At 32.8% G+C, this 8,400-nt stretch overlaps 1 pseudogene; it reads right to left on the bottom strand.

Annotated features, from left to right (window-relative positions):
- Window positions 1-7,350: 7,350 nt before the first annotated feature.
- On the bottom strand, window positions 7,351-8,400 carry LOC107866247 (annotated as a pseudogene).

The raw sequence follows: 8,400 nt of genomic DNA, 5'->3' as shown, positions 1-8,400 counted from the left end.
GCTTACAAAAGGTGAAAAGTTGGAGGAGTTTCAGATTTAATGACTTCAGATACCACATTCATCTTAATAATCGCTCAAAACAGTCAAGATCACTGTCCACTAAAAGTAATGATACTGACTATAATAACACAATTAAGTATCTTTCATTAATTACCCATTATTACTACATTCCTCTAAAGATTCATACATTGAGGGATTGCTGATCAAATTCAACTAATCCAAAGTTGAAAAGACTGTTGATACAATATGTATAAATGTATATTTTAAAAGAACCAATTAAGAGGCAAAGAGTCATGATTCTATAGTCTTTAAGATAAATTTGATTTCAACTTGTGCTTTATCAGTATGGCTATTGTTTTTGAGTTTTTGGTCATTAAAGAGTGATTGATTTCTCTATTTCCTCATTATGCATCGAGATCATTGGATTAAGCTTCAAGAGTAATTCTTATTAGTCCGTGTAGCAACATATTGTGACTATTACATAGTTGTCTATTGCAACGTAGTTGTAGCTTTCCCTTCCAAAATTGCTAATGTCTTCAGATTTGAATTTGCTATGCGATCCATAGTTATTATTTTTTCTGTTTATTGTTACTCTTTTTGAAGGTTATACATTACATGTACAGAATTTCGTATAATGCTATCACTAATGATTTGTGTCCTGTAAGTCCTTCTCTATCAACATTTATTCTGCTCCAAGTCGAATGTTATGAAATGCATATGTAGAAAACACAAAAATTGATGATCCTTGTTATCATTTTGTAATTTATATCTAAGTAGTTCTATGTCATGCTTTTTCTCTGTCAGTCAAGGTCAAAATTTTGTTTGATGATTCTATTTTATTTCATAGAGTATAAATTATATCATATTTCTGAAGTATCAAATTTTGGTTTTACACTTTCTCAACAATTTGTATACTTATCTGTGATCACAAATAAACAGATTATATATTAGTAGTATTTAACTACCTTAATTTATATTTTACCTCTACAAATTGATTTTGTTTCCAAGTACTAAGGGACTAAAAAATTGGATTAACATTTATCATTCTGTGGAACTTCTGGAACTTGCACTTCTAATATCCTTTCTAGGAAAAAGGCTCAAATATGCCACTGAACTATCAGAAATGACTTATTTATGCCATCCGTTAAAAGGTGGGCTCACTTATGCCATCGCTGTTACAAAACTGGCACATTTATGCCATTACTTTTTAACAACCGATTTTTAAAAACAGCCTTGCCACGTGACAGCTTATTAGAGGGTCACATCACTTTTTATTTTTTTTAAAAAAAATTAATTTTCTTTTTTAATTTTTTTTGATCCATTAAAAAGAATTCACCCAATTTTTTGATCCATTAAAAATTAATTTGATCTATACTTTTAAAATTTGATTAACTTTTCATGATCAAATAAATATTTAAAGAATTTATTTTTTTTAAATCTACTACTAAAATTTATAACCAAACACTATTCTAATTAAGCATATAGCATGTCTTAGCATGCATGAAATATTTTGTCAGCCGAATGTAAGAAACTTTTTAGTTTTTTATTTTTTTATTAAGCATAGAATGACATCATCAGCATCAGGGGAGGCTCAAGCAAATTTACGGCCTAAGGCAAAAATCAAACGAAGGCCTTGCGTTTTATTTTTTTATATAAAATTTTTCTTTTTTCTATAAATAGTATTTAATATATTTCTTAAAATTTGTAATTTATTATTACTAAACAAAAATAGGCCCCTCAAACTTTGGGATCCTAGGCAACCACCTTTTTCTCCTAAAGGGTTGAGCCGCCCCCTGATCAGCATTCACATTTGTACGTAACACTTTATGCATCATCATTTATCATTGCAAAAATAGGAAGGCGACAACATGCCGACATATATAGTATACATAGAGTTGGCAAAATGAGAAGCTAACTATTAATAATATAATAATAATATTTGATGTTTATATATCCCTTTAGTTTCAACTGAAAAATGACAAAAGCTTTAGTTAACGTGAATCTTTTAAAATAAATAAATAAATAAAGTGATAAAAAGCGTGGAGTGTATACTCTCTCCGTTCCCTTTTAGTTACTCGCCCGTCAATTAAAATAGCTATTTTATTATAATATATTTACTAAATGATGTTTACTGTTGTATTTGAAATTAATTTGAAGAAAAAATAATTAATATTAAAGGTAAAATATGAAAACAATCTTAATATGTCAAAAATGACAAAAAAAATGAATCGAACGAGAATGTTTTAAGAATATATTCATGAAAAATTAATCAAATTTTAAAAGCATAGATCAAACTAATTTTCAATGGATCAAAGAGTTGTGTGGATTCTTTTTAATGGATCAAAAAAAAATAATTTTTTTTAAAAAAAATTAAAAATTAAAAAATGACGTGGCCCTCTAATAAGCTGCCACGTGGCAAGGCTATTTTTAAAAATCATCTGTTAAAAAGTAATGGCATGGATGGACCTATTTTGTAACGGTGATGGCATGAATGAACCCAACTTTTAACGGATGACATAAATGAGTCATTTCTGATAGTTCAATGGCATATTTGAGCATTTTCCCTACTTTCTATAAATATGATCTAATGGACTTCTGGAACTTGCACTTCTGATATACTTTTATTTCTCTCTCTCTTTATATATATATATATACTAGGAAAACTGACCGTGTTTCGTACGATGATAAAAATTTTATTATTTTCTTCGATCAATTTTATATGTACTTTAGATTTATTTATGTTGGGGTCATCCTAACTCTTCATTTTTTTTATGCAATATAAGAAAAAAAAAATTCCAATTGTTGATAGGAAGAATGATGAATTCAGAGGTTAGTGGTAATTCAATGTCATCATCATTAGTACAAGGTTAAAATAAAATTTTGGTTATACCCCTTTTGATTTCAAACTCGTTTTATCCCCAATTTGAATATAGGCAATATAAATATTGTTGGTTTTTTTCTAATGCATAAATGCTATGTTTGAATATAGTAATTGATTCTCAGGTTGTTCGCAAGGTGAAGGATCCGCCCTGAAGCACTTTAGGGCCGTAATTTATTGTTTCGAGTTCTTTATACATGCTTCTTTATGATAGATTTGAAACTTTATTATATGAATAAATGATATATTTCTCATCTTCTTGTACTTTTCTGGTCCAAGAACATTGTTACTACTTTGGCTCAAACTTTAAATAAAAAGAGGTTGTCAATACGTTCAGCTGAACCTGAAGAAACTTCTAATAATGTTCCACCTACCATTTGTTACGTTTATGTCCAAAAATGGAGTAGAGAGAAGGAAATAGAAAGGTGGTTAAAGGGTAAGGACTCTGTAGGTGTATTATTTTGTTGGTTAATGGTACTTCACATGCTTACATAAAAAAAAGGAAACAAAAGAAGAAATTATCAATTATATGTGACCTATGGTCTGGACAAGTAACATAACTTGAGGACCGTCCCAACTTTGGAAGGGAAACAACTTTGATTGAGTTACCATTGTGAGAATAGTTATCGCAACACTGGCATAATAGTACATATAGCCAAAGGTTAGTTTTTCTAGACGCATTCAAAACAAACTCATGGTGCAATCACCTCGAGTTCCACAAATCAGTAGGTGCTACCACCAAATGCAATAACTTGTCATTTCCTAGCTTTGAAAGATCTTCAATATCTGAGCATATAAGAGGTCATATAGAAGACTTTTCATGTATCCTGGGTTTTTGAGGTGGTTGGTAACTTCCAAGGTACTAAATCTTCTGTAGAACACTGTTGACCGACTCTTGTAAGTATTGCAGAGAAATGAAGATGAGTTTCTATTTATAGAAAAGCTTGGGAGTACTATTAGTCAGATACGTCACTGGTTGGAAAAGAGTTACGCAGTTGCAGAAACTTGAGACAACATACACATACAAAAAAAGCTAGAATAAGTACCTGTGTTTGAAATGCATCTTAGTATAGAAGAGGTCACACAAAAAACTTCTCATGTATCCTGGGTTCTTGAGGTGGTTGGTAACTTCCAAGGTACTAAATCTTATGCAAAATACTGTTGATTGGCTCATGTAAGTATTGCAGAGAAATGAAGATGACTTTTTGTTTGCAGAAAAGGTTGGAAGTACAATGAATCGACACATCAGTCGTGGCAAATAAGTTGGCCTGATATAGAAAGATGAGAGAAAAGATGGCATAATTTGAATCGGCGTCAAGGTTTTGTTCTATCCCCAGAAGCAATAGTAATGAAACTTTGGATTAGAGTTGGACCGACATATATATCAAACAACTGTACTATTTCAAGAAAACTAATTATTATGATGTCTTTCCCAAAACATCAGATTAATGCAACAAATAACATAGAAAAGATGTGTTTAAAAAATGAAACAAAACTCCCTTTAGAGGTTGAATATAATATCCATGTCTATTATATTTTGAACAAAACTTTGAGAGAAAAGTATTCCTTGAAAGATATATATGCAGTTGACTTGCTTTAAGCAAGAGGGGGAAAATACAAAAAGAAGAGGATTTGACAAAAATAAGTGTCTTTACCTAAAAAGACTTACATATAGAGAGTTGAAAGTTCCCAGTTAAATTGATTCATTCATAACCAAGGATACATACATTGTAACCTTGTAAAACTGAAATAACCATCGGTCAAGCATCGACATAATCAACCTCTGTTAAAAGATGATGAAACTATTATAGGGACAACAACTCTTTTATTGTTTGTTTGTTTTTTCACAATTTTAAAGATGCAAGTTATCAAAGATTTATTAGGCTAGATAGCGTTCTATTCGGATCCTGATGTAAGCGTTCACTTTGTTTAGTCCCCATCTCAAGTGAGAAGGATATTCTATTGCTATAGAATCTAGTGATATTATTCCTTCGTATCCGTCAAGCACGTCAGTTTTATAATACATGACTCATATAAATTCATGCACTTAAATTTAGGAAGGTTGAAAATTCACATCAGTACCCTATTGAGTGTTAACATGTTCAAATGAGCCAACAATGCACTTTGCGAAACATATGACAGGTTATCTGTTGGTATAGAAAATTGGGTGACAGCAACAACAACAACAATATACCGCGTGATTCCACAAATGAGGTGTACGTAGAACTTACCCTAGCCTTGTGGGGGTAAAGAGGTTGTTCCCGATACACCTTTAATTCAAGAAAAATAGCTTTATAGAATTGGTCAAAAAAATTATTTATCTTATCCACGAAAGAAAGCATGACAGATTTGCTGCAGACTATAACAAGGGGCAGGTATTCTTTGTAACAACACCAAATAGGAAAAACATCCTTCAAGCTTTTATTTGGTCATTTTTTTTGCATGAACATCATTAGAGTCTAGAAGTGTTGATGTCAAAATGGTCCAAAGAAAGAACAAGAAGATGAAAATATGGAAAGAAATGAAGCTTCGGCCGAAGACCGACATAAAACTGCCCTGCTGAGGTCTATCAAGATTGTAGGATTTCTAATACCATGTGAAAGTTTGAGACCCAAAACTTAGGACATAAATGAACTTGTCAATGACCTTAGGATGTCGCTATATACTCGAACTGAGCAACTATTATATAACTCAACACCCTTCCACATGTGTAACTAACTCACTGGGGTTCACTTATGTATTTGCATGTGGACTTACGAGTGCGAGAATGACGTACAAAGGTAGGCCAGATATCATGTGAGAGTTGAGAGAACAAAACATATATTGATAACTTGACAATTCAGTGAATCCAAGACACCTATTTATAGGTGTCGAATATAAATGGAGCAATACCTAACTTAAGGAGTTAACTCTATTCTAACACAATTAATTGACCAAACTACTTAAACTTCATGACTGTAGATTATATACCGAGAAAAAAGCAAAACACGTTTTCCCTCACATTGTCATTTAATTATTACAAAAAAGAACACAAACATGTTGGTTGAAAGAAGTACCTGCCAGCGTTCTCATCAATGAAGATGATTTTCCAAAGGAGTAGTTCTTCATTGACATAAACAGGTATTATTTTGGGTTGGAACAACATAAATCTATATGAATGATGGTAAAAGACCTAACAAACTTCAAGGAATATGTCCCTTGGAAGAGGCACTGAGAAAATCCCACACTTCATATTGGTCAGCCACAAAGGCAATTGTCAAGAGATCCTGTTTGAGAGAAAACATTTAAAGCAACCACAAAGCCTAAATATTACAAATAAATATAAAAGTAGTGCAGAAATGTACTTGAAGATATTTGTCAAGATAAATGCAACGTTGATGAACGAATGCATCTTCTGTACTAGACGAAAATATCCTCTTAGGAGACAAATGCAATGTGTAGTTAGGAATGTCCTTCAAGTGTCTATGCAATCTTTCAAAGTTCCTGTATCTGCTTAAACAACACCCAATAAGAAGATATCAGCTAAACAAAGTCAGAGCGGAAGTTGAAAAATTAACTTGTTCAGTGTTTAAAACTCCAGTGCACTTTTACCCAAAAAGAAGAATCCAGTAAGCATGTGTTAAGCCAGGATAAGTGATGAATAAATTACTTTTCTTTCCTCTGCCTTCTTAAATTTTTTCTCTTTATATTTTATTTGAAAACTGGTAAGTAAACTACTTTATCCGAGCAAAAAAGAGGAAAAGAGGAATAGAATGGCCTAAGGTTGAAATTTCCAAGACATGATTCAGAAGGAAAAGAAGCTTGACATGTGACATGATAGCTCATACGAGTATTAGCTCATGACTTCAGATTATATACAGAGAAAAAAGCAACACACGTTTTGCCTCACATTGTCATTTAATTAGAACAATACTCTGTTTAAATTTAGTTTTATAGTTTAGCAAAGCGGACTCCCCAACTCACTTCAAGAATGTAGCATTATCGAAAGTTGGAATCAGATACCCATACTGCATCCTATGTGAAGGAATTTAGTACAAGTTATTCTGGCCTTCAATGGAGATTTATTACTGCAGTCATCAACAGAATTACCCTTGCCACTTATGTATAAGAGTATACATATGTAAAAATATCTAATGGAAACACCAGATTCATCACATAAATAAAGAACACAAACATGTTGGTTGAAAGAAGTGAAGCACCTGCCAACATTCTCATCACTGAAGATGATTTTCCAAAGAGGTAGTTCTTCATAGACATCTTTATATGAATGATAGTAAAAGACCTAACAAACTTCAAGGAATATGTACCTTGGAAAAGACACTGAGAAAATCTCACACTTCATATTGGTCAGCCACATTGACAATTGTAAAGATATCCTGTTTGAGAGAAAACATTTATAGCAACTAAAAAACCTAAATATTACAAATAAATATAAAAGTAGTGCAGAACTGTACTTGAAGATATTTGTCAAGCTGAATGCAATGCTGATGAACGAATGCATCTTCTGTACTTGACGAAAATATCATCTTAGGAGGCAAATGCAATGTATAGTTAGGAATATCCTTCAGGTGTCTATGCAATCTCTCAAAGTTGCTGTATCTGCTTAAACAACACCCAATAGGAAGATATCAGCTAAACAAAGTCAGAGCGGAAGTTGAAAAATTAACTTACTCAGTGTTTAAAGGGACTTATTAAAATGTAATGCAATAAAAGTTCCAACACAATAACACTGAAATGGAGATGTTTTTAGATGATATGGCACCATTAAGTAGTTAAAATATATACATGAAAATAATACCTTCTCTTTACAAACCAAGTGTCTTGGGTGGTTGCGCCGCAAGGCACGCAACGCGTTAGCAGCAAACTTTGATGCATAAATGGTAGCCCCAAGACTTGGTAAAGTTGCTATCTCATTTGTTAATGTAGCCTGCAGTATATCTTCTTCCTCTCTCAAAGATTTTTCAAGTTTGTTCCTGCAATGTCTACGCCATGCTACTTGTATAAAGCATGCTGCCCATGTCCTCCAATGTTGTGAATAGAACCTGAAACAGCCCAGAGTACATTGAATTTTGTTAAGGACTTTCACCAAAACTGATGTCAATATAAAACTTGGTGAAGAGTTGGTGTACATACCTGAAAGTATGCAGAAGATGCTTGCTATGGAGGCATCTAAATTGGGCGGTAACAAACATGAGATCATCAGATGTGAGAGCAAAACCTTCAACATCTCTGACAACTTGCACTGTTCTAGTTGAGGCGGGACGAATCGAGGAAGCATTGGGGTCTAAAGCCTATGTAAGAAGCTTCTCTCCACAACAATCACCAGCCTTGAGAGATGTAGAGTTGAAGAAACCAGTTCTTCCACCATTGGTGGTCATAGTCAATAAATTACCTCTCATTAGAAAAAGCATCTCATTCACTGGATCGCCTTCTCGGATTATGAAGCTATTCTCTGTAAAAAGAGCTGGTTTGAGGCGATCAAACAATGCATCCAGTAACTATTCATCCATTTTCTCAAACAT

The sequence above is a fragment of the Capsicum annuum genome, chromosome 3, assembly GCF_002878395.1.
Source record: "Capsicum annuum cultivar UCD-10X-F1 chromosome 3, UCD10Xv1.1, whole genome shotgun sequence".
In the NCBI taxonomy this organism is placed as follows: Eukaryota; Viridiplantae; Streptophyta; class Magnoliopsida; order Solanales; family Solanaceae; genus Capsicum; species Capsicum annuum.
Note: the sequence above shows the minus strand (reverse complement) of the source record. Positions and strands in the feature narration are given on the sequence as shown.